This window comes from Eucyclogobius newberryi, unplaced genomic scaffold (assembly GCF_026437365.1).
Source record: "Eucyclogobius newberryi isolate DKJ021-1_F unplaced genomic scaffold, fEucNew1.0.hap1 SCAF_3, whole genome shotgun sequence".
Taxonomy (NCBI): Eukaryota; Metazoa; Chordata; class Actinopteri; order Gobiiformes; family Gobiidae; genus Eucyclogobius; species Eucyclogobius newberryi.
The window spans coordinates 38186296-38208946 of NW_027315945.1; the positions used below are offsets into that span (position 1 = coordinate 38186296).

General features: G+C 49.1%; 1 protein-coding gene across 1 annotated transcript in view; it reads left to right on the plus strand.

The window, feature by feature from the left end:
* Nucleotides 1-324: 324 nt before the first annotated feature.
* The window catches only part of LOC140374472 (importin subunit alpha-6), a 136844-nt gene continuing 114517 nt past the window's right edge, over nt 325-22651 (plus strand). The window contains exon 1 of the mRNA XM_072461378.1: nt 325-328. The gene's annotated coding sequence lies outside the window, so the exon portion shown is untranslated. The remainder of the gene's footprint in view (nt 329-22651) is intronic.

The window sequence follows — 22651 nt, forward strand, 5'->3', positions numbered from 1 at the left end:
ATTCTTTTCCAAGCGCCACTGTTTCTGAGATAACGTCACTCCTTCCAAATATTATGGCTAAGCATGGAGGAGCTAAACAGCTGATTGTGCACGTGGGTGCAGTGGACATGCGGCGGGAACAGACTGAAGTTTTGAAAAAAGACTTCTTGAAGTTATTCCCGTGCTTGATTAAATGGAAATCAAAACATTCATAAGTGGACCTCTTCCAAACATCGACAGGAGGATAAACAAGTTTAGCCGGCTTCTTCAGCTGAACACATGGCTGTCCAAAGAGTGTGCCCCGAGAGGACAACACTACATTGAGAACTTCTATCTATTCTGGAAACGAGAGGACCTGTTTAATAGAAATGGCCCCCACCTATGCAGAGGTGGAGTGAGGGTGCTGACAGAGAACCTGCTCCACGCTCTGAGGCATTGGACTGGGCCTGGACAGGGTCCTGAGCAGATAGTTAGAGAAGAGAGGAATGAGAGAAGAATTCCTGCTCCATCAGCCAGAGACCGAGCCAATGTTTCAACATCAAAAGCACCACAACCTCAGCCTCTACCAAAGGATTCATCAGCAGCTGCTCCACCACCACAAGCAAAGGATTCAGCTCCAGCTGCTCCACATTCACCTCCACCGCCTCCAGCAAAGGAACAATCTTCAAAGGCCTTGGACCCATCTGTGACAAGCCCAACAACATCCCTGTCATCGCCCCTGCCTTCACACCAGCCCTGGGTTCCCCCTGCAACATCTACTCCCACTAAAGATTCATCATTCTCCTTCTCATCTCCACTCTCACCCATGGGCCTTCCCAGCCATTTTGAAAGTCTGATCAAATCAGGCATTAAGATGGCTCCACTCACGCCCAATATAGCAAGATCAAGGGTTATGTCATTACTTATCAACTCTTCCCTGCACAAGCCGACTACACCAACAAAAGCCCCACCACCCATCCCCCCTCGCCTCTCACCTGGTCCCAAACTCTCCTCGGCTACAAAAGCCCCACCACCCATCCAACCTCGCCTTTCACCTGGTATCTCCCATAGCTAGGATGCACTGGGTCTTAGCGTTGCCGGGACTTATTGTCATATTAAAAATCAAACCAACCCGGGGCTCTATGTAAAAAGAGCCCCCCCTAGTGTTATTTCTGTAGTCACATCATCACACAGATGGAAAAACAAAATGCGAGTCAGGCCCAGTGAAAAGATAAAGCCCAGTCCCACTGAAACTAGTCTGAAACTTGCTGTGCTAAATGTTAAATCCTTATGTAACAAATCACTCTTAATTAATAATTTTATTTCTTCTTATAATCTTGATTTTATGTTTTTAACTGAAACATGGCTTGACAAAAACGCAGGAAATGTAGTTCTAATAGAATCTGCTCCACCAAAAGTTTGAATCTGAAACACGAGAAAACAAAAAAGTGGGTGGAGTCCGTGCTGTCTTTAGAGATGAAATAATTACCCGCAGGTTGTCTTTTGGGGTGTTTTCATCATTTGAGTATGTATCCTTTAAAATGGAGCTAAAACGGTCTCCATCCATTCTCTTCATTGTTTTATACAAGCCTCCCCAGCACTGCAAACGTTTTATTGATGATTTTACTGAGATGCTTTCAGTCGTATGCACAGACTTTGATGGTTTGGTCATTACAGGTGTTTTCAATGTGCATGTTGATAATATTTGGGACAGAAACGCTAAAGAGCTTGATGCTGTCCTTGAAACCTTCAGTCTTACTCAGCATGTGAGAGGCCCCACCCACAGCAAAGGACACACTCTAGATCTCATAATTACAAAGGGGGTAAATATTTCAAATGTTAATGTGATCGATGTTGCTCTGTCTGATCATTTCTGTGTCTTCTTTGACCTGTCTGTTTCTCCCAAACCACCGGCTGGTCCTGCAGTTGTTCAGAGGAGACACATAAGTGATGGCACATGTGCACTGTTTATGGAAATGATAAACTTTGAAAATGTCTCATGTTCTAATGTAAATGATTTGTTGAACTCTGTTACATCTAGTGTTTTGAATGTTCTGGACACCATCGCCCCTATGAAGGCTAAAATGGTTAAAAATAATCCGAAGGCGCCGTGGAGAAATGATGATTCGGTCAGGGCACAGAAAAGGGAGTGTCGCAGGGCCGAACGGAAATGGCACAAGTCAAAGCTCCAGGTTCAAAAAGAGATTTAGAAGCTGAACATGTACAACCTAATCTTATGTAGAACTAGGGAAAGATATTTCTCTGAAATTATTGGAAGCTGCAGTAACAACTTGCGTGTCCTGTTTGCCACAGTAAACAGATTAACAAACCCTCCAGCTCAGCTGCCGTTAGAACTCATTTCCACATCCAAGTGTAATGAGTTTGCATTATTCTTTAATGACAAAGTTCAGGGCATTAAAAACGCTATGAATCCCACAATGCAAAAAAATTACCCTAAAACCACCAAGACACTTGGTGACACTAACTGACAAAACTGTCCATGAGATCATCATCAGTCTGAGTTCATCTACATGCTGCCTCAATGTGTTACCCACCAGATTTCTAAAGTCTGTGCTGTTTGCTTGCACCATTCACTCACATAGTCAGCATGTCATTTCAATCTGGAACATTCCCAATGTCTTTGAAAACTGCGGTCATAAAGCCTCTCCTAAAGAAGAGCAGTCTTGATGCCGCAGTACTGAGTAATTACCGGCCCATCTCTAATCTGCCATTTTGGGGCAAAGTCCTTGAAAAGGTTGTTTACAACAGCTCACAGATTTCCTCTTAATAAACAACTCATTTGATGTTTTTCAGTCAGGTTTTAGACCTCATCACAGCACTGAGACTGCTCTTGTCAAGGTGACAAATGACATCCGCCTGAACACTGACACGGGCAAAGCCTCAGTCTTAATTCTGTTAGATCTGAGTGCTGCTTTTGACACTGTCGATCATGGGATCCTCTTACAGAGACTAGAGGACTGGGTGGGCATCACTGGCACTGCCCTAAACTGGTTAAGGTCCTATCTGGAAGACAGGAAGTACTTTGTTGAAATTGGTAGCTGTGTCTCAGACCACATGACCCTGACCTGTGGAGAGCCCCAAGGGTCAGTCCTGGGTCCCCTTCTGTTCAACCTCTACATGCTGCCGTTAGGTCAGTTGATACGCAGTGAAAATGTGTCCAATCACAATGATGCAGACGACACTCAGATCTATGTTTCACTATCGGCAGGTGAATATGGACCAGTGGATTCACTCTGTCACTGCATCCAACAGATCAGTTTGTGGATGCAAAACAACTTTCTCCAGACTGAAATCATTGTTTTTGTTCCACAGAAACAAAGAGAAAGTGTTAGCGGTCACCTCCAGAGTCTCGCTCTAAAACCTACAAACCAAGTTAGAAATCTGGGGGTAATAATGGACTCAGACTTGAACTTTAACAGCCACGTCAAATCAACATCAGCAGCTTTTTACCATCTAAAAACATAGCCAAAATCAAAAATATAGTGTCAAAACCAGATTTAGAGAGACTTATCCATGCGTTTGTCTCCAGTAGACTAGACTACTGTAACGGCCTGCTCACTGGTCTCTCCAAACGAGTTGTAAAACAGCTGCAGTACATCCAGAACGCTGCTGCTCGGGTCCTGACAAGAACCAGGAAGTACGATCACATTAGTCCTGTTCTCAGGTCTCTGCACTGCCCCCTGTGGCACAGAGAAGAGACTTTAAAGCAGCTCTGCTTGTGTACAAGTCTCTCTATGGCCTAGCACCAAAGTACATCTTGGATATGTTAGTGCCATATGAACCATCTCGGACTCTGAGGACCTCAGGGACCGGCCTCCTGCTGGTGCCCAGAGTCAGGACTAAACATGGACCGGCCTCCTGCTGGTACCCAGAGTCAGGACAAAACATGGGGAATCTGCATTTCAGTTTTATGCAGCTAAAATCTTGAACAGTCTTCCTGAAGATGTGAGACAGGCTTCTACTCTGACAATGTTCAAATCCAAGCTAAAAACAGTTTTGTTTAGCTGCGCATATGACTGAAAGGATTTTTTCTTTGCACTCTTCTCTTTTGTTTGTGATTTTATTAGTTTAGACAATCAGTTGGATTGATGATTTTTAATTTAGTTAATTTTATTGTATTTCTGTTTCTCTAATTTCTTTGTGATTTTAATGCATTTTTCCTGCTGTGTGAAGCACTTTGAATTGCCTTGTGTATGAAATGTGCTCTACAAATAAACTTGCCTTGCCTTGCCTAGGTGGGGCTATTCAAAATTTTGAATTTCGTAGATGTGATTTCAGACAAAGATCGGTTCAGAAGCCTCTTATGATGACTACAAGAACAAGGCAGTTTACGTCGCCCGGATCGGCGTCACCGGGGCCCCATCCTGGAGCCAGGCCTGGGATGGGTGCTCCATGGCGAGCGCCTGGTGGCCGGGTCTTACCCCACGGGGCCCGGCCGGGCGCAGTCGACGGCAGGGGCCTCGGCGAACAGATTTCCAGACACAGAGACTAACTCTGGGGACATGGAATGTCACCTCTCTGGGGGGAAAGAGCCTGAGCTTGTGCGGGAGGTTGAGCGATACCAACTAGATATAGTCGGCCTCACCTCCACGCACAGTTTGGGCTCTGGAACCCATCTCCTCGAGAGGGGCTGGACGCTCCACTTCTCTGGTGTTGCTCGCGGGGAGAGGCAGCGGGCTGGTGTGGGCTTACTGATAGCCCCTCAGCTCAGCCGCCACGTGTTGGAGTTTACCCCAGTGAACGAGAGGGTCGCGTCCCTCCGCCTTCAGGTGGGGGACAGGTCTCTCACTGTTGTGGCGGCCTACGGGCCGAACAGCAGTGCAGAGTACCCGGCCTTCTTGGAGTCCTTGGGAGGGGTACTGGACAGTGCACCGACCGGGGACTCCGTTGTTCTACTGGGGGACTTCAACGCCCACGTGGGCAATGACAGTGACACCTGGAGAGGGGTGATCGGGAAGAACTGGTTCCCCGATCTGAACCTGAGCGGTGTTCAGTTATTGGACTTCTGTGCTAGCCATGGATTGTCCATAACGAACACCATGTTCAAGCACAAGGGTGTCCATCAGTGCACATGGCACCAGGACACCCTAGGCTGGAGGTCAATGATCGACTTTGTTGTCGTTTCATCTGACCTCCGGCCGCGTGTCTTGGACACTCGGGTGAAGAGAGGGGCAGAGTTGTCAACCGATCACCACCTGGTGGTGAGTTGGATCCGCTGGCGGAGGAGGAAGCCGGAGAGACTTGGCAGACCCAAGCGCATTGTGAGGGTCTGTTGGGAACGTCTAGTGGAGCCCTCTGTCAGTAGGGTATTCAACTCGCACCTCCGGGAGAGCTTCTCCCATGTCCCGGGGGAGGTTGGGGACATTGAGTCCGAGTGGACCATGTTCTCCGCCTCCATTGTTGATGCGGCTGCTCGGAGTTGTGGTCGCAAGGTCTCCGGTGCCTGTCGTGTCGGCAACCCCCGAACCCGCTGGTGGACACCGGAAGTAAGGGATGCCGTCAGACTGAAGAAGGAGGCCTATCAGGCCACTCTGGCTTGTAGGTCTCCGGAGATCATCGACAGGTATCGGCAGGCCAAGCGAGCCGCGGCTCGTGCTGTCGCAGAGGCAAAAACCCGGGCCTGGGAGGAGTTCGGGGGGGCCATGGAGGAGGACTATCGGTCGGCACCAAAGAAATTCTGGCAAACCGTCCGGCGCCTCAGGAGGGGGAAGCAGTGTCTCACCAACACCGTTTACGGTGCGGGTGGAGGCCTGCTGACCTCGACTGGGGATGTTGTCGGACGATGGAAGGAATACTTTGAGGATCTCCTTAATCCCTCAGTCACGTCTTCCGAAGAGGAAGTAGAGACTGGGGACTCGGAGGCTGGCTCATCCATCACCCAAGTTGAAGTCACTGAGGTTGTTTGCAAACTCCTCGGTGGCAGGGCTCCGGGGGTGGATGAGATCCGCCCTGAGTATCTAAAGTATCTGGATGTTTTAGGACTGTCTTGGTTGACACGTCTCTGCAACATCGCGTGGCGGTCGGGGACCGTGCCTCTGGACTGGCAGACCGGGGTGGTGGTCCCTCTGTTCAAGAAGGGGGACCGGAGGGTGTGTTCCAACTACAGAAGGATCACACTCCTCAGCCTCCCTGGTAAGGTCTATTCAAAGGTACTGGAGAGGAGAATCCGACCGATAGTCGAACCTCGGATTCAGGAGGAGCAGAGTGGTTTTCGTCCCGGTCGTGGAACACTGGACCAGCTCTATACCCTCCATCGGGTGCTCGAGGGTTCATGGGAGTTTGCCCAACCAGTCCACATGTGCTTTGTGGATCTGGAGAAGGCTTTTGACCGTGTCCCTCGGGGTGTCCTTTGGGGGGTGCTCCGGGAGTACGGGGTCCGGGGCCCTTTGCTCAGTGCTGTCCGGTCCCTGTATGACCGGAGCAGGAGCTGTGTTCGCATTGCCGGCAGTAAGTCAGACCTGTTCCCAGTGCATGTTGGACTCCGCCAGGGCTGCCCTTTGTCACCGGTTCTGTTCATAGTTTTTATGGACAGAATTTCTAAGCGCAGTCAGGGGTCGGAGGGTGTCCGGTTTGGGGACCACAGGATTCCATCTCTGCTGTTTGCAGACGATGTTGTCCTGATGGCTCCATCAAACCCGGACCTGCAACATGCACTCGGACGGTTTGCAGCCGAGTGTGAAGCGGCTGGGATGAGAATCAGCACCTCCAAATCCGAGGCCATGGTTCTCGACCGGAGAAAGGTGGCTTGCCGTCTTCAGGTGGGTGGGGTGTCCTTGCCCCAAGTGGAGGAGTTCAAGTATCTCGGGGTCTTGTTCACGAGTGAGGGAAGGATGGAGCGTGAGATCGACAGGCGGATCGGTGCTGCGGCTGCAGTGATGCAGTCGCTGCATCGGACCGCTGTGGTGAAGAGGGAGCTGAGCCGAAAGGCAAAGCTCTCTATTTACCGGTCGGTCTACGTTCCTACCCTCACCTATGGTCATGAGCTTTGGGTCGTGACCGAAAGAACAAGATCGCGGATACAAGCGGTCGAAATGAGTTTCCTCCGCCGTGTAGCTGGGCGCTCCCTTAGAGATAAGGTGAGGAGCTCGGCCACACGGGGGGAGCTCGGAGTAGAGCCGCTGCTCCTCCACGTCGAGAGGAGCCAGCTGAGGTGGCTCGGGCATCTGTTCCGATGCCTCCCTCGGGAGGTGTTTCAGGCATGTCCCACCGGGAAGAGGCCCCGGGGAAGACCCAGGACACGCTGGAGAGACTATGTCTCTCGGCTGGCCTGGGAACGCCTCGGGATCCCCCCGGAGGAGTTAGAGGAAGTGTCTGGGGAGAAGAAAGTCTGGGAGTCCCTGCTCAGACTGCTGCCCCCGCGACCCGGCCCCGGATAAAGCGGCAGAAGATGGATGGATGGGTAGATGTGATTTCCTGCATTCTGGTGCATTTTAGGCATACTTCTCAACCCATTTGTCTTCCCAGGGGGAGATAATGCGTAGTAAAGCGGGAGATTCCCCCTCAGAGTGATCGCGGTAAAGTGGCCCGCACGAGAAAATCTGTTGCGCGATGTGGCTGTTAATTACGGTAATCGTAAAAAGCACGGCGGCGGTCTTTGCTAAAACCACACATAACTACTAATTTAACACAACAGAGTGTCATCCTAATCAAAAAATCGAATCAGCCATGCAATAGCATAGCGCTCTGTTAAAACTAGTGTGCTCACATTAAAACTAGCTAACTAGCTCGCTAGCCGGCATCACTTTGTTTAATTGGCTGTCACTCCGCTATTAACGGAAAATACCTTTCAAACTTGGTGATTGTATTCACAACTAATGTGTCCTTCATCCTACCAAATATAATGAAACGGCCTGTAGTATTGCACCCGTGAGCCAAGCGGGAGTAGACTTTTATTCGGTTATCCTTCAATCTACTGTATGTAAACAATGACATCATGAATCCACATGGCTGAGCACAATACTAGAACTTCCTATAAATATCACAATTTCATCACCACAAAAAAATGATAGCCTACCTGATGTGTGCTTTGAGTGAACCCCTGGGTTATCCCTGCCATGAAGACAGAGTCCAACTATCACACGCACAATCTCGGGAAAAGGTTCTGGTGTATGTTTTCCCCTTTTCTCTCGTCTGTTGGGTTATGTTCACTTCTGGCTTGTCAGGTCCGAGTTGTTTTACAATGAGCTTTTCCTCAAAAGTTCTTCTTCAGAAGCAGACGTAAGGATTTGACTGAATTTGCGGCAAATTCATCCGACGTCGCCGTTTTACACACTTCGCTGCTGGAATGAAAACACCTGTAAACAAGCAGCTACAGCGGTGCATCTTGGTACTTTGGGGCGCTGGTCTTCAGCGCCCCAAACCCATAAAATTCCTCGACAATGATTGGCGGATGTGTATTCTTTTTTGCCTAGCAACAGGGGAGTCATTGGCTTAAATAGAGCACAATGGGGCTGATCGAACAAGCGCCCCACCAAGACAGCCTATTGGCTCCTACACCAAACATGATGAACGTTCACGTTTTAAACGTGGAACTTGAAAGTGAATGTAAATATAATTCTGGAGAGTTCTAAACCCATAAACGTTCCTCTTCGAAATCGCTTATGGTCAGACTAGTTAGGAACAGAAACATAAACCCACAGCTTTAGCTACGCTGCCCTAGGAGTAACTATGCTGGGGGAAGTATGACAGCTTGAGCACTATCCTCTTCTTCTGACTACTTATGCTATCAAACAATATTTTTTTTGAATCCACTTGCAAACTGTTCACCGCCTTTTTCTTTCTCTCACACCTGAGGACCTGTGGACCCAGATGCCCCTCCCCTGGTGAAGTGGTCCCTGCCCTGTGTGGACGGTCCCCCATCTGCCTGAAGAGTGGGTCCAGCTCGCCTCAGTCGGTCCCTCATCTGCCTGAAGAGTGGGTCCAGCTCGCCTCCGACGGTCCCTCTTCTGCCTGAAGAGTGGGTCCAGCTCGCCTCAGTCGGTCCCTCATCTGCCTGAAGAGTGGGTCCAGTTCGCCTCAGACGGTCCCTCATCTGCCTGAAGAGTGGGTCCAGTTCGCCTCAGTCGGTCCCTCATCTGCCTGAAGAGTGGGTCCAGCTCCAGTCTCCTTGTGTCCGTCTGTCCGTCTGTGAGAGTCGGATCTCTCCTTCACTGGAACTCCTCCAGGTTTCTACGCTTTCTTCCCAAAGAGGTTTTTTTGTAGTTTTTCCTGGCCGAGAAGGAGAGTCTAAGGACAGAGGACCCTGGGACATCGTCCCTCGCCACCACGGACATTGTCTGACTTCATCGCCACCACAGACATTGTTGATTCATTTCTCCCTGTGGCCCTCAGAGGCAACTGTTGTTGTGATTTTGGGCCTTACAAAAATAAATTGATTTGATTTGATAAAGCAAAATCATCAATAGCATCTAATTAACGCAGGTTATTTTTTTCAAAATGAGAGATTATTCAAAAAATAAAAGAAAAACAGGCAGTCAGGTCAGGCGGCGCCCCAGCGCCCCCTATGGGCGAGCCGCCACTCATGATCCGTCATTTTGCGACGGCGCAGAGCCAAGTTAAGCTTTCTCATCATTGACCGATCTTTGAGTTCTACTGAGCATTATGCCAGTTTTGTAATTAAGATTTTTTCTCTATTTTTTCAAATTTATACAGGACAATCAAAAAAAAATAAAAACATACATAAACAAACATACAAAACAAAACCAGAGGGAAAATAACAGATATAAATCAAAAGACATCTCACAAATCAATAAAAACTAAAACACAAATGAACCCAAACAAATGTCTCACTTTGCATACAGTCTGTCAAATTTGTCCATTTTCAAATTGAGTCCAAATGTGTGTTTTTTTTATTTGTTGAATGTCCAGTGTAATGTCAGTCCAGTCCTTGATCCTCCTGCATTTTGTGTCATCCATTTTTTTGTGAGGGCCTTTTTCTCTGCTGCCAGGAAGAGGCTCCAGAGAGAGCTGCTGAATGTGTCCATGGCAGGAGTCCTGAGGCCCAAAAGTCCTGAGGCCCAACTACAGAGTCCTGAAGTCCAAATACTGAGTCCTGAGGTCCAAATACAGAGTCCTGAGGCCCTAAAGTCCTGAGGTCCAAATACAGAGTCCTGAGGTCCAAATACAGAGTCCTGAGGCCCTAAAGTCCTGAGGTCCAAATACTGAGTCCTGAGATCCAAATACAGAGTCCTGAGGTCCAAATACAGAGTCCTGAGGCCCTAAAGTCCTGAGGTCCAGATACAGAGTCCTGAGGCCCAAAAGTCCTGAGGTCCAGATACAGAGTCCTGAGGCCCAAATACAGAGTCCTGAGGTACAGATACAGAGTCCTGAAATCCATTGGAATGGTGATGTCATAAACTGTGAGGCTTCGTTGATCTCAGTCCAACAGGACAATCCCAAAACACAGATTGTCAACACATTTATATAATTTAGATATTAATCCCCTTGAGTGTTTCAGTCAAAAGGCTATAATGGTCATCATTCTTTTTGAATTTATTGGTTATAATAACTCACTTATTTGTAAATACCTATAAATGTCCTGTTTGTCCAATTCAAAGGATTCTTTCAACTCAGATGTGGGTCAGATGTGAGTCAGGTGTGGGTCAGGTGTGGGTCGGGTGTGGGTCAGATGTGGGTCAGGTGTGGGTCAGGTGTGGGTCGGGTGTGGGTCAGATGTGGGTCAGGTGTGGGTCATGTGTGGGTCAGGTGTGGGTCGGATGTGGGTCAGATGTGGGTCAGATGTGGGTCAGGTGTGGGTCGGGTGTGGGTCGGATGTGGGTCGGGTGTGGGTCAGATGTGGGTCAGGTGTGGGTCAGGTGTGGGTCAGGTGTGGGTCAGATGTGGGTCAGATGTGGGTCAGGTGTGGGTTGGGTGTGGGTCAGATGTGGGTCAGATGTGGGTCAGATGTGGGTTGGGTGTGGGTCGGATGTGGGTCGGGTGTGGGTCAGATGTGGTTCAGGTGTGGGTCGGGTGTGGGTCAGGTGTGGGTCGGATGTGGGTCGAGTGTCGGTCAGATGTTGGTCAGGTGTGGGTCAGGTGTGGGTCGGGTGTGGGTCGGATGTGAGTCAGATGTGGGTCGGGTGTGGGTCAGATGTGAGTCAGATGTGGGTCGGGTGTGGGTCAGATGTGGGTCAGATGTGGGTCGAGTGTCGGTCAGATGTGGGTCAGGTGTGGGTCGGGTGTGGGTCAGGTGTGGGTCGGGTGTGGGTTGGGTGTGGGTCAGATGTGGGTCGAGTGTCGGTCAGATGTGGGTCAGGTGTGGGTCGGGTGTGGGTCATGTGTGGGTCAGATGTGGGTCGGGTGTGGGTCGGGTGTGGGTCAGATGTGGGTCGGGTGTGGGTCAGATGTGGGTCGGATGTGGGTCGGATGTGGGTCGGATGTGGGTCAGATGTGGGTCGGATGTGGGTAAGATGTGGGTCAGATGTGAGTCAGATATGGGTCGGGTGTGGGTCGGGTGTGGGTCAGATGTGGGTCAGATGTGGGTCAGATGTGGGTCGGGTGTGGGTCAGATGTGGGTCGGGTGTGGGTCAGATGTGGGTCGGATGTGGGTCAGATGTGGGTCGGTTGTGGGTCGGATGTGGGTAAGATGTGGGTCGGATGTGGGTCAGATGTGAGTCAGATGTGGGTCGGGTGTGGGTCGGGTGTGGGTCAGATATGGGTCAGATGTGGGTCGCGTGTGGGTCGCGTGTGGGTCGCGTGTGGGTCGGGTGTGGGTCGGGTGCGGGTCGCGTGCAGGTTGCGTGCGGGTCGGGTGCGGGTCGGGTGTGGGTCAGATGTGGGTCGGGTGTGGGTCGGGTGTGGGTCAGATGTGAGTCAGATGTGGGTCAGATGTGGGTCAGGTGTGGGTCGGGTGTGGGTCAGGTGTGGGTCGGATGTGGGTCGAGTGTCGGTCAGATGTGGGTCAGGTGTGGGTCGGGTGTGGGTCAGGTGTGGGTCGGGTGTGGGTCGGGTGTGGGTCGGATGTGAGTCAGATGTGGGTTGGGTGTGGGTCAGATGTGGGTAAGATGTGGGTCGAGTGTCGGTCAGATGTGGGTCAGGTGTGGGTCGGGTGTGGGTCGGGTGTGGGTTGGGTGTGGGTTGGGTGTGGGTCAGATGTGGGTCGAGTGTCGGTCAGATGTGGGTCAGGTGTGGGTCAGATGTGGGTCAGGTGTGGGTCGGGTGTGGGTCGGAAGTGGGTCGAGTGTCGGTCAGATGTGGGTCAGGTGTGGGTCAGGTGTGGGTCGGGTGTGGGTCGGGTGTGGGTCGGATGTGAGTCAGATGTGGGTCGGGTGTGGGTCAGATGTGGGTCGAGTGTGGGTCAGATGTGGGTCAGATGTGGGTCAGATGTGGGTCGAGTGTCAGTCAGATGTGGGTCAGGTGTGGGTCAGATGTGGGTCGGGTGTGGGTCGGGTGTGGGTCAGATGTGGGTCGGGTGTGGGTCAGATGTGGGTCGGATGTGGGTCAGATTTGGGTCGGGTGTGGGTCAGATGTGGGTCGGATGTGGGTCAGATGTGGGTCGGATGTGGGTAAGATGTGGGTCGGATGTGGGTCAGATGTGAGTCAGATGTGGTTCGGGTGCGGGTCGGGTGTGGGTCGGATGTGAGTCAGATGTGGGTCGGGTGGGGGTCAGATGTGGGTCAGATGTGGGTCGAGTGTCGGTCAGATGTGGGTCAGGTGTGGGTCGGGTGTGGGTCGGGTGTGGGTTGGGTGTGGGTCAGATGTGGGTCAGATGTGGGTCGAGTGTCGGTCAGATGTGGGTCAGGTGTGGGTCCGGTGTGGGTCAGATTTGAGTCAGATGTGGGTCAGATGTGGGTCAGGTGTGGGTCGGGTGTGGGTCAGATGTGAGTCAGATGTGGGTCAGATGTGGGTCAGGTGTGGGTCGGATGTGGGTCGAGTGTCGGTCAGATGTGGGTCAGGTGTGGGTCGGGTGTGGGTCAGGTGTGGGTCGGGTGTGGGTCGAGTGTTGGTCAGATCTGGGTCAGGTGTGGGTCGGGTGTGGGTCAGGTGTGGGTCGGGTGTGGGTCGGGTGTGGGTTGGGTGTGGGTCAGATATGGGTCAGATGTGGGTCGAGTGTCGGTCAGATGTGGGTCAGGTGTGGGTCAGATGTGGGTCGGGTGTGGGTCAGGTGTGGGTCAGATGTGGGTCGGGTGTGGGTCAGATGTGGGTCGGATGTGGGTCAGATTTGGGTCAGGTGTGGGTCAGATGTGGGTCGGATGTGGGTCAGATGTGGGTCGGATGTGGGTAAGATGTGGTTTGGATGTGGGTCAGATGTGAGTCAGATGTGGGTCGGGTGTGGGTCGGGTGTGGGTCAGATGTGGGTCAGATGTGGGTCGCGTGTGGGTCGGGTGTGGGTCGCGTGCGGGTCGCGTGCGGGTTGCGTGCGGGTTGCGTGCGGGTCGGGTGCGGGTCGGGTGTGGGTCGCGTGTGGGTCAGATGTGGGTCGGGTGTGGGTCGCGTGTGGGTCAGATGTGGGTCGGGTGTGGGTCGGGTGTGGGTCGCGTGCGGGTCGGGTGTGGGTCGCGTGTGGGTCAGATGTGGGTCGCGTGTGGGTCAGATGTGGGTTGCGTGTGGGTCGGGTGTGGGTCGGGTGTGGGTCGCGTGCGGGTCGGGTGTGGGTCGCGTGTGGGTCAGATGTGGGTCGCGTGTGGGTCAGATGTGGGTTGCGTGTGGGTCAGATGTGGGTTGCGTGTGGGTCGCGTGTGGGTCAGATGTGGGTTGCGTGTGGGTCAGGTGTGGGTCGGGTGTGGGTCGGGTGTGGGTCGCGTGTGGGTCAGATGTGGGTCAGATGTGGGTCGGGTGTGGGTCGGGTGTGGGTCGGGTGTGGGTCGGGTGTGGGTCAGATGTGGGTCAGATGTGGGTCAGATGTGGGTTGCGTGTGGGTCAGGTGTGGGTCGGGTGTGGGTCGGATGCATAAAGCTTCTGTAATTTTGTCGTCAAGAGCGCCTTTTTACTCTCGAAAACAAAGTGTTCTCATTTACAACTGGAACAGGTTAAAACGGAACCAAACATTTCCGTGACGTAAAAGCGCAGCAGCAATAAGCTCTCGTGGAGGATGGAGTAAACTTTATCACTGCAATATTTTTATTTTTATGTTATTGTCAAAATTCTTTATAACAAAACATGTATGACAGATAACAGTTAATGGAATGCCAGGGGGCGCGGCATGTTACAATTACAGTTACATTTTATACATCAAAAACATTTCATGACATTTTTCATGAGGAGAAATGGATTTTTGGTTTTAACTTTTGGAAATGGTGCGAATATGATTCAATTTGTTTAATAACGACAGAAAATCTTTTATGAATATAGAATTTGCCAAATATAAGTCCACTTTTGTCATGAAAACCAAAAATTATATATTCAAATTTTAATCTAAAGTTGGATTCAATGTGACGTGTTATAAAGTGTAAACAGTCTTTCCAAAAGGTTTTAATAATAGTGCAATTCCAAAAAATGTGACTAATTGTTTCAGGGGATTTTTTGACAAAAAGTTCAATTGGGGTCAATTGTGTTGACATATCTTTGCATAAATTGATTAGTGGGGTAAATTCTATTCATGTGCAATAATGTCATATTCATGTGCAATACTCATACGCAATAATGTCATATTCATGTGCAATACTCATTAGCAATAATGTCATATTCGTGTGCAATGCTGATACGCAATAATGTCATATTCATGTGCAATACTCATACGCAATAATGTCATATTCAAGTGAAATACTCATACGCAATAATGTCATATTCAAGTGCAATACTCATGCGCAATAATGTCATATTCATGTGCAATACTCATACGCAATAATGTCATATTCAAGTGAAATACTCATACGCAATAATGTCATATTCAAGTGCAATACTCATGCGCAATAATGTCATATTCAAGTGCAATACTCATATGCAATAATGTCATATTCAAGTGCAATACTCATACGCAATAATGTCATATTCATGTGCAATACTGATACGCAATAATGTCATATTCAAGTGCAATACTCATACGCAATAATGTCATATTCAAGTGAAATACTCATACGCAATAATGTCATATTCAAGTGCAATACTCATGAGCAATAATATCATATTCAAGTGCAATACTCATATGCAATAATGTCGTATTCAAGTGCAATACTCATACGCAATAATGTCATATTCATGTGCAATACTCATATGCAATAATGTCATATTCAAGGGCAATACTCATATGCAATAATGTCATATTCAAGTGCAATACTCATATGCAATAATGTCATATTCAATTGCAATACTCATACGCAATAATGTAATATTCAAGTGCAATACTCATACGCAATAATGTCATATTCACGTGCAATACTCATACGCAATAATGTAATATTCACGTGCAATACTCATACGCAATAATGTAATATTCACGTGCAATAATGTCACATTCATGTGCAATACTCATACGCAATAATGTCATATTCCGTGCAATACTCATATGCAATAATGTCATATTCAAGTGCAATACTCATATGCAATAATGTCATATTCAAGTGCAATACTCATACGCAATAATAACATATTCACGTGCAATACTCATATGCAATAATGTCATATTCATGTGCAATACTCATACGCAATAATGTCATATTCAAGTGCAATACTCATACGCAATAATGTCATATTCACGTGCAATAATGTGATATTCATGTGCAATACTCATACGCAATAATGTCACATTCATGTGCAATACTCATACGCAATAATGTCATATTCCGTGCAATACTCATACGCAATAATATCATATTCAAGTGCAATACTCATACGCAATAATGTCATATTCAAGTGCAATACTCATACGCAATAATGTCATTTTCAAGTGCATATAACTGCTGTAAAAAAGAGTGATTACTTTACCACCATGATTAGTATCTTTGTCTTATGATAGTTTTTTTTTTTTTAATTATTATCATTTATTTTTATGATATGATTTTTATTTATTTAATTTTTCTATTCCCTATTAAGAATATGAATAGGTTCTGTCCATAGGAGTTTTGTTTGTTTATAAGGAGTTTTTTTTTCTATTGAGAGTGTCATCTGTTCTTTTACTTCTGTATCTACTTGTGTTGCAACACCAAAATTTCCCCATGTGTGGATAAATAAAGGCTTATCTGATCTGATCTTATATCCCTGCCACATTGAGGACTTGGACTTGACTATGATTCCGGTCGTTGCCGTGTGACTGTTGGTGCTTCCTCCACATCCTCCTTTAACCTGAGCTCGTTGTTCAGCCTCGACAATCGCCTCTTGTGTCCGGTCCTTTTTCCTGCAGAATCCTCCAAACGCGAGCTGCACATTGGATCATTGTGAGATCATCGTGAGATCGTTGTGAGATCGTTGTGGGAGCGATCGGCGGCGCCTCTGCGGGGGCGTGTGGGCCCTGTGCGCTCACTGGACCGGGACTCATGCGTTTCTTCTGAACCACTGCTGCGTTCGGGACAGCACTTGGTCCGTAGCGTATTTGTTCGGTACAAGAGCATAAAGCGCCGAGCGGTCACCGAGGACGCCGGGGTCACGACACGCTTCTGTTTCAGTTCAAAGGCCTTCGATTTCTATATTCGATAATGCGGGAATGTAACTCTCGGATATCAGCCGCCATAAAAGACCAAAGGAGAAGAAGAAGACATTGCAGCAGTGTTGCAGGAAGCTTGGTTCTTCTTCTCCTGCAGCTGCTCAGTCTGTGGGCGAAGTGAAGCTCTAACGGAGGAGATTTCGGAGGAGAAAGAGTCTTTTGAGGAGAACGGGTCACTATAACTGTATAATAATTACTTACCAACACGTCTGCTCGGTCATAGTGTCGATAATCATTTTAGTCTTGTGACTCTAAAGTTTGATATCGGGACATGGCTTCGGTTTGGTCCTCCTCCCGCGGTGCGAGTGAGAGAACTGTCACTGTACGTCCTGGTCGTGTCTGCAGAGCGCGCTGATGAGGAGCACTCACTGACCCGCGCTGACCCAGAGACGCAGCACCCGGGTGGGAAAGGCGTGGGCGGACTCTGGTCCCGGAGACTCTGGACTGGACCGGGGCCAAAGGGAGACACAGGACCACAGGGGAACACGGTGTGACATCAGCGTTAGGATAACATCGCCTCACGTAGAGCGAGTTTATGTGTAAAAATGTTTTTTAAGAGTGGAGGCGTTTTGCCGCTTCTCCGAGTCACAATTCTGTCGTGCGGTCAGGGCAATTAAAGCCGGCAGCGATTGACCAATAAAGTCTAAATTCACCGTGTGTCACAACTTTATACCATGCAATACCGTCATATTCATGTGCATATAACTGATGAAAATAGAATGTTTATTATTATTAGTATTATCTTGTCTTACGCTAGCTGTTTTTATTTTATTTTATCTTTATTTTTCCCCTTCATTCCTTATTTAGAAATGAGAGGTTTTGTCTATAAGAGTTTTTGTTTATAAGAGTTCTTCTATTAAGAGCGTTTTTTTAAACTTCCTATAAGTTATCTGTCCTTTTCCTCTGGATCTACCTGCGTTGCAACAATGAAATTTCCCCATGTGTGGACAATAAAGGAATATCTTATCTTCTAAATATCTATCTGAAATATATCCAAATAAACCAGGTTTCCCCCTCACGTCTGCTGCTGAAGCCTCTACAGGCCGCAGAGCAGTACTGCAGGAAGCTTGGTTCTTCTTTTCCTGCAGCTGCTCAGTCTGTGGGCGTGTTCAGAGGGCCGTTCATGCACCGAAGCCCTAACTGAGCATGTGCAGAGAAAAAGAGAAGCCCTAACTGAGCATGTGCAGAGGAGAAGAGAAGCTCTAACTGAGCATGTGCAGAGGAGAAGAGAAGCTCTAACTGAGCATGTGCAGAGGAGAAGAGAAGCTCTAACTGAGCATGTGCAGAGGAGAAGAGAAGCCCTAACTGAGCATGTGCAGAGGAGAAGAGAAGCCCTAACTGAGCATGTGCAGAGGAGAAGTGAAGCTCTAACTGAGCTTCATGACAAAAAAAAAAAGAAAATGTGAAAAAATAACAAAGAAAAAGATTGTGGGGTCGATTGTTTATTATTTACCCACAGACGTTCCTAATCTCTTATTTTTAGACAAACAAATACTATAAAATATGTGCTTGAACCAGACGTTTACTGTGACTTCTTCATATTTCATGACGTTCTGAGGTTAATCCCAGTTTCTCCAGTGAAGTCTCCGTTCTTTTTTTAATTCAGTTGTTTTTCCGGGTACAATGTGAATCTTTAGCGTACGTGTCGTCCTTGTGAACAGCTGCCGTGGCAACACTAGATCCTCCCCGCTGTAGGATGTATAAATAAAAGCGCTCTTATCTCGTGTCCCGTCCTCATGAAGCATTCGTACAACTCGCCACATGCAACACAGGAAAAGCAAACCAACAACGCCTCGGTTCCATCTGCTCACTCGCCTGAACTCCTCTGGCAAAACATGTGAAATAAACCACGCCCCTTTGACCTCAGGAGGTTTGGGGCGGAGTCGGGCTGAAGGCGCGTCTCAATCTGGCGACGCTGATTCGCCGTTTGTGGAAGTCGGAGTTGCACAACGTCCTCGGCATCTGCAGACGGTTTGTGGCAGAACGTCACCGCAACGACGACGATGACGTGCACGAGCGGTTTCACAACACACACGACTCGGGACGCACGCTTATCTCCATGTTACTGGTCAGATCTGTGGAGAGGCGACTGTAGATGTATGAGCTTTAATGCCGTCGAGGAAAAAAAACCTCTGTCAAATATGTTACGTGGAACAGCTTCAAGATTAAAGGGGATGTGTTATGGACAATCACGGTTTATGTTCTGTCATCGGAAACACGCCTGGAGCTTCAGTCATGATAGTTTGAGCACGTTTAGTCGATCCTCTCGCTCTGAGCCTCAGTGGAGATCTGGAGGTTTCCCGTGATGTTTTTGAGTCCATAAAACATCTTCAGACTTCAGAGACGAGCGTTTCTGCTTCAAATCGCGCTCACTACAACTGTGCGCTAACGTCATCCTGACAGGGACGAGCTAGCTCAGGGCTAACACGTGTCCGGAGCTAGCTCAGGGCTAACACGTGTCCGGAGCTAGCTCAGGGCTAACACGTGTCCGGAGCTAGCTCAGGGCTAACACGTGTCCGGAGCTAGCTCAGGGCTAACACGTGTCCGGAGCTAGCTCAGGGCTAACACGTGTCCGGAGCTAGCTCAGGGCTAACACGTGGGCTAACACGTGTCCGGAGCTAGCTCAGGGCTAACACGTGTCCGGAGCTAGCTCAGGGCTTACACGTGTCCGGAGCTAGCTCAGGTGTGCGTCTTCTTCTTTTTCTTCTTCTTTGGTGTTTTATGGCGGTTGGTATCCAAGTGTTACATTGCCTCCACCTACTGTAGTTGTACTCTCAGACTTTAAACTTTGGGAGTTTCTGCAGAGCCGCAGCGCGCGGCCAAAACTGCCATGTTATTTTGTGCCGGCCGCGGCTCCTGAAACTGCTGCGCTATTTGACCGGGTTTTAGCGCCGTTTTAGACAGCGCCGGGTTAAGGTTAAGGTTAGGGTTAGGGTTAAGGTTAAGGTTAGGGTTAGGGTTAGGGTCAGGGTCAGGGTTAGGTTAGGGTTAGGGTTAGGGTTAGGGTTAGGGTTAGGGTTAGGTTAGGGTTAGGGTTAGGGTTAGGGTCAGGGTTAGGGTAAGGTTAGGGTTAGGGTTAGGGTTAGGGTTAGGGTCAGGCTTAGGGTTAGGGTTAGGGTTAGGGTTAGGGTTAGGGTAAGGTTAGGGTCAGGGTTAGGGTTAGGGTTAGGGTTAGGATTAGCCATGAGGCTATATGGCTGTGCCGCGGTTCCTGAAACTGCTGGGCCATTTGACCGCGCCGCAGCTCTGCAGCCACGGCCTTAAACTTTATTCTTTACTCTTCGCTCTTTAAACTTTATTCTTCAGACTTTGCTCTTTAGACTTTGCTCTTTAGACTTCGCTCTTTAGACTTCGCTCCTTCGCTCTTTAAACTTTAGTCTTTAGACTTTATTCTTGAATCTGTCACATATTATTGTTTTGCTCAAATGCATTTATTCGTCTGGATAAGTGTTTCTGATGAAGACCTTTGTACTTGTCATTGTGGTTTGAAGTGACACATTGTGTGTCACATGTTGAACACCTCAAACTGTAAATGTGCCGCACTTTAGGCCACAGCCACGCGCTTCAAGTCCAGTTACAGTAGAAACAATGCTTGATGATGCAAACAAAACCCTGTGTAATAAAGGCATAAAAGACTGTCTCTTGTCAGATTTTAAACTTCCATAGATCAGCAGCGCCCCCATGTGGACGATGGAGGCAGTACAGGTTAGAGATTGATAAGATGAGATAAGAGAAGATAAGCCTTAATTTGTTCCACAATGGGGAAATTCCAGAGTTGCAACTCAAGTAGGTACAGAAGTAAAAGAACAGATAACTTATGTGTCGATACACCATTTATTACAGTGTTATTATTATTATAACTGCTCTTTACATAATATACACTAGAAGCATGTTCGATTCCCGATCCTACATCACATGATCTCTTTCTGGGTGGAGTCTACAAGTCTTTACCAGGGGCCCCTAGTGAATGAACGTGAGAGTGAATGTGTGTCTGTGTCTCTGTGTTAACCCTGTGACGGGCCCCTGTCCGGGATTAACCCGCCTAAGGCCCAAAGACACTGGGGTAGGATCCAGACCCCTGACAGGAACAAGACTACACATTTCACTAAAAGGTAATGAGCGTGATTCTATTTCAGATTGGACTCAAAATGGCTACAATGTGGCTATTTGTCCACCGTTATAGTTATTTGTTTAAGTGTATTTGTACTTCCTGGTTGGACGAAGTCAGATACGACAGACGTAGAGGTAACCGCGACCATGTGACACACCCTGCCTGACAACACCTTCATTTCCTTTAATGATCGTAACGTTCTTCGGAAAAGTGTGTCAGCCGTGTGCAAACCGTCACCACACGTTCAATTCATTTTATTTTTGTAACGCCCAAAATTAAAACAGCCCTTTGCTTTCGATGGGCGAAGTCTATCCTTTGGGATTTACAGCGGATTGACCGGTAAATCGAGAGCTTTGCCTTTCGACTCAGCTCCTTCTTCACCACGACAGTCCGACACCGATCCAACTGTCGATCTCACGCTCCATCCTTCCCTCACTCGTGAACAAGACCCAGAGATACTTGAACTCCTCCACTTGGGGCAAGGACTCCCCATCCCATCCAAGACACCTTTTTCCGGTCGAGAACCATGGCCTCGGATTTGGAGCTGATTCTCATCCCAGACGCTTCACACTCGGCTGCAAACCGTCCCAGTGCAGCTGCAGGTCCGGGTTTGATGGAGCCATCAGGACAACATCGTCTGCAAACAGCAGAGATGGAATCCTGTGGTCCCCAAACCGGACACCCTCCGACCCCTGACCGCACCCTCCGCACCCTCCGACCCCTGACCGCACCCTCCGACCCCTGACCGCATCCTCCGACCCCTGACCGCACCCTCCGACCCCTGACCGCACCCTCCGACCCCTGACCGCACCCTCCGCACCCTCCGACCCCTGACCGCACCCTCCGACCCCTGACCGCATCCTCCGACCCCTGACCGCACCCTCCGACCCCTGACCGCACCCTCAGACCCATGACCGCACCCTCCGACCCCTGACCGCACCCTCAGACCCATGACCGCACCCTCCGACCCCTGACCGCACCCTCCGACCCCTGACCGCACCCTCAGACCCCTGACCGCACCCTCCGACCCTCTGACCACATCCTCCGACCCGTGACCGCACCCTCAGACCCCTGACTGCACCCTCAGACCCTCTGACCGCACCCTCTGACCCTCTGACCGCACCCTCAGACCCCTGACCGCACCCTCAGACCCCTGACCGCACCCTCAGACCCCTGACCACACCCTCAGACCCTCTGACCGCACCCTCAGACCCCTGACCGCACCCTCAGACCCCTGACCACACCCTCAGACCCTCTGACCACACCCTCAGACCCCTGACCGCACCCTCAGACCCCTGACCGCACCCTCCGACCCTCTGACCACACCCTCCGGCCCCTGACCGCACCCTCAGACCCCTGACCACACCCTCCGACCCCTGACCACACCCTCTGACCATAAAGACTGTGAACTGTGTAAGTCAGATGTGCACTGTGTTTTTATTTGTTCTTACATGTTTCTTATCCGTGCTTGTGCTCTCAGGCCGCCGTGGGTTTTACCTGGTTAAATAAAGGTGAATAAATGAAATAAAATGGGTAAATTCACGCTGCAGCACCAAATATAAATGAACGTTGCTTGAGAAGGCTTTTATACCCTGTTTTGTTCACTTGTAATGCGTTTGAGTCCCTTTCTCATTAGCACCGGTGTGGAAGTCATGGGACAAGCACGGGACCCCCGGACACACCGGACACGTGTAGGAAATACCACCACCACCCTGTAAATATGAACATTAAGTGAACATTCTTATCATTATGGAAACCTTTTAAACACGCATAATGTCATAGTTTTATGTTGCTTCACTTAAATCACGTCACATAATTTATCACCGAACAGAAACGTTTGTTTTGGCGGGACGGTGGCTTTACAAACACATAGCACGCAATTTAACAAAACAAAAATACACTGAAGCGATCAAACGAGCTCATTAAACATTGTAAGAAACATAATGTGCACGAATATGTAAATTATCATGGCAGAAATGTGTCAA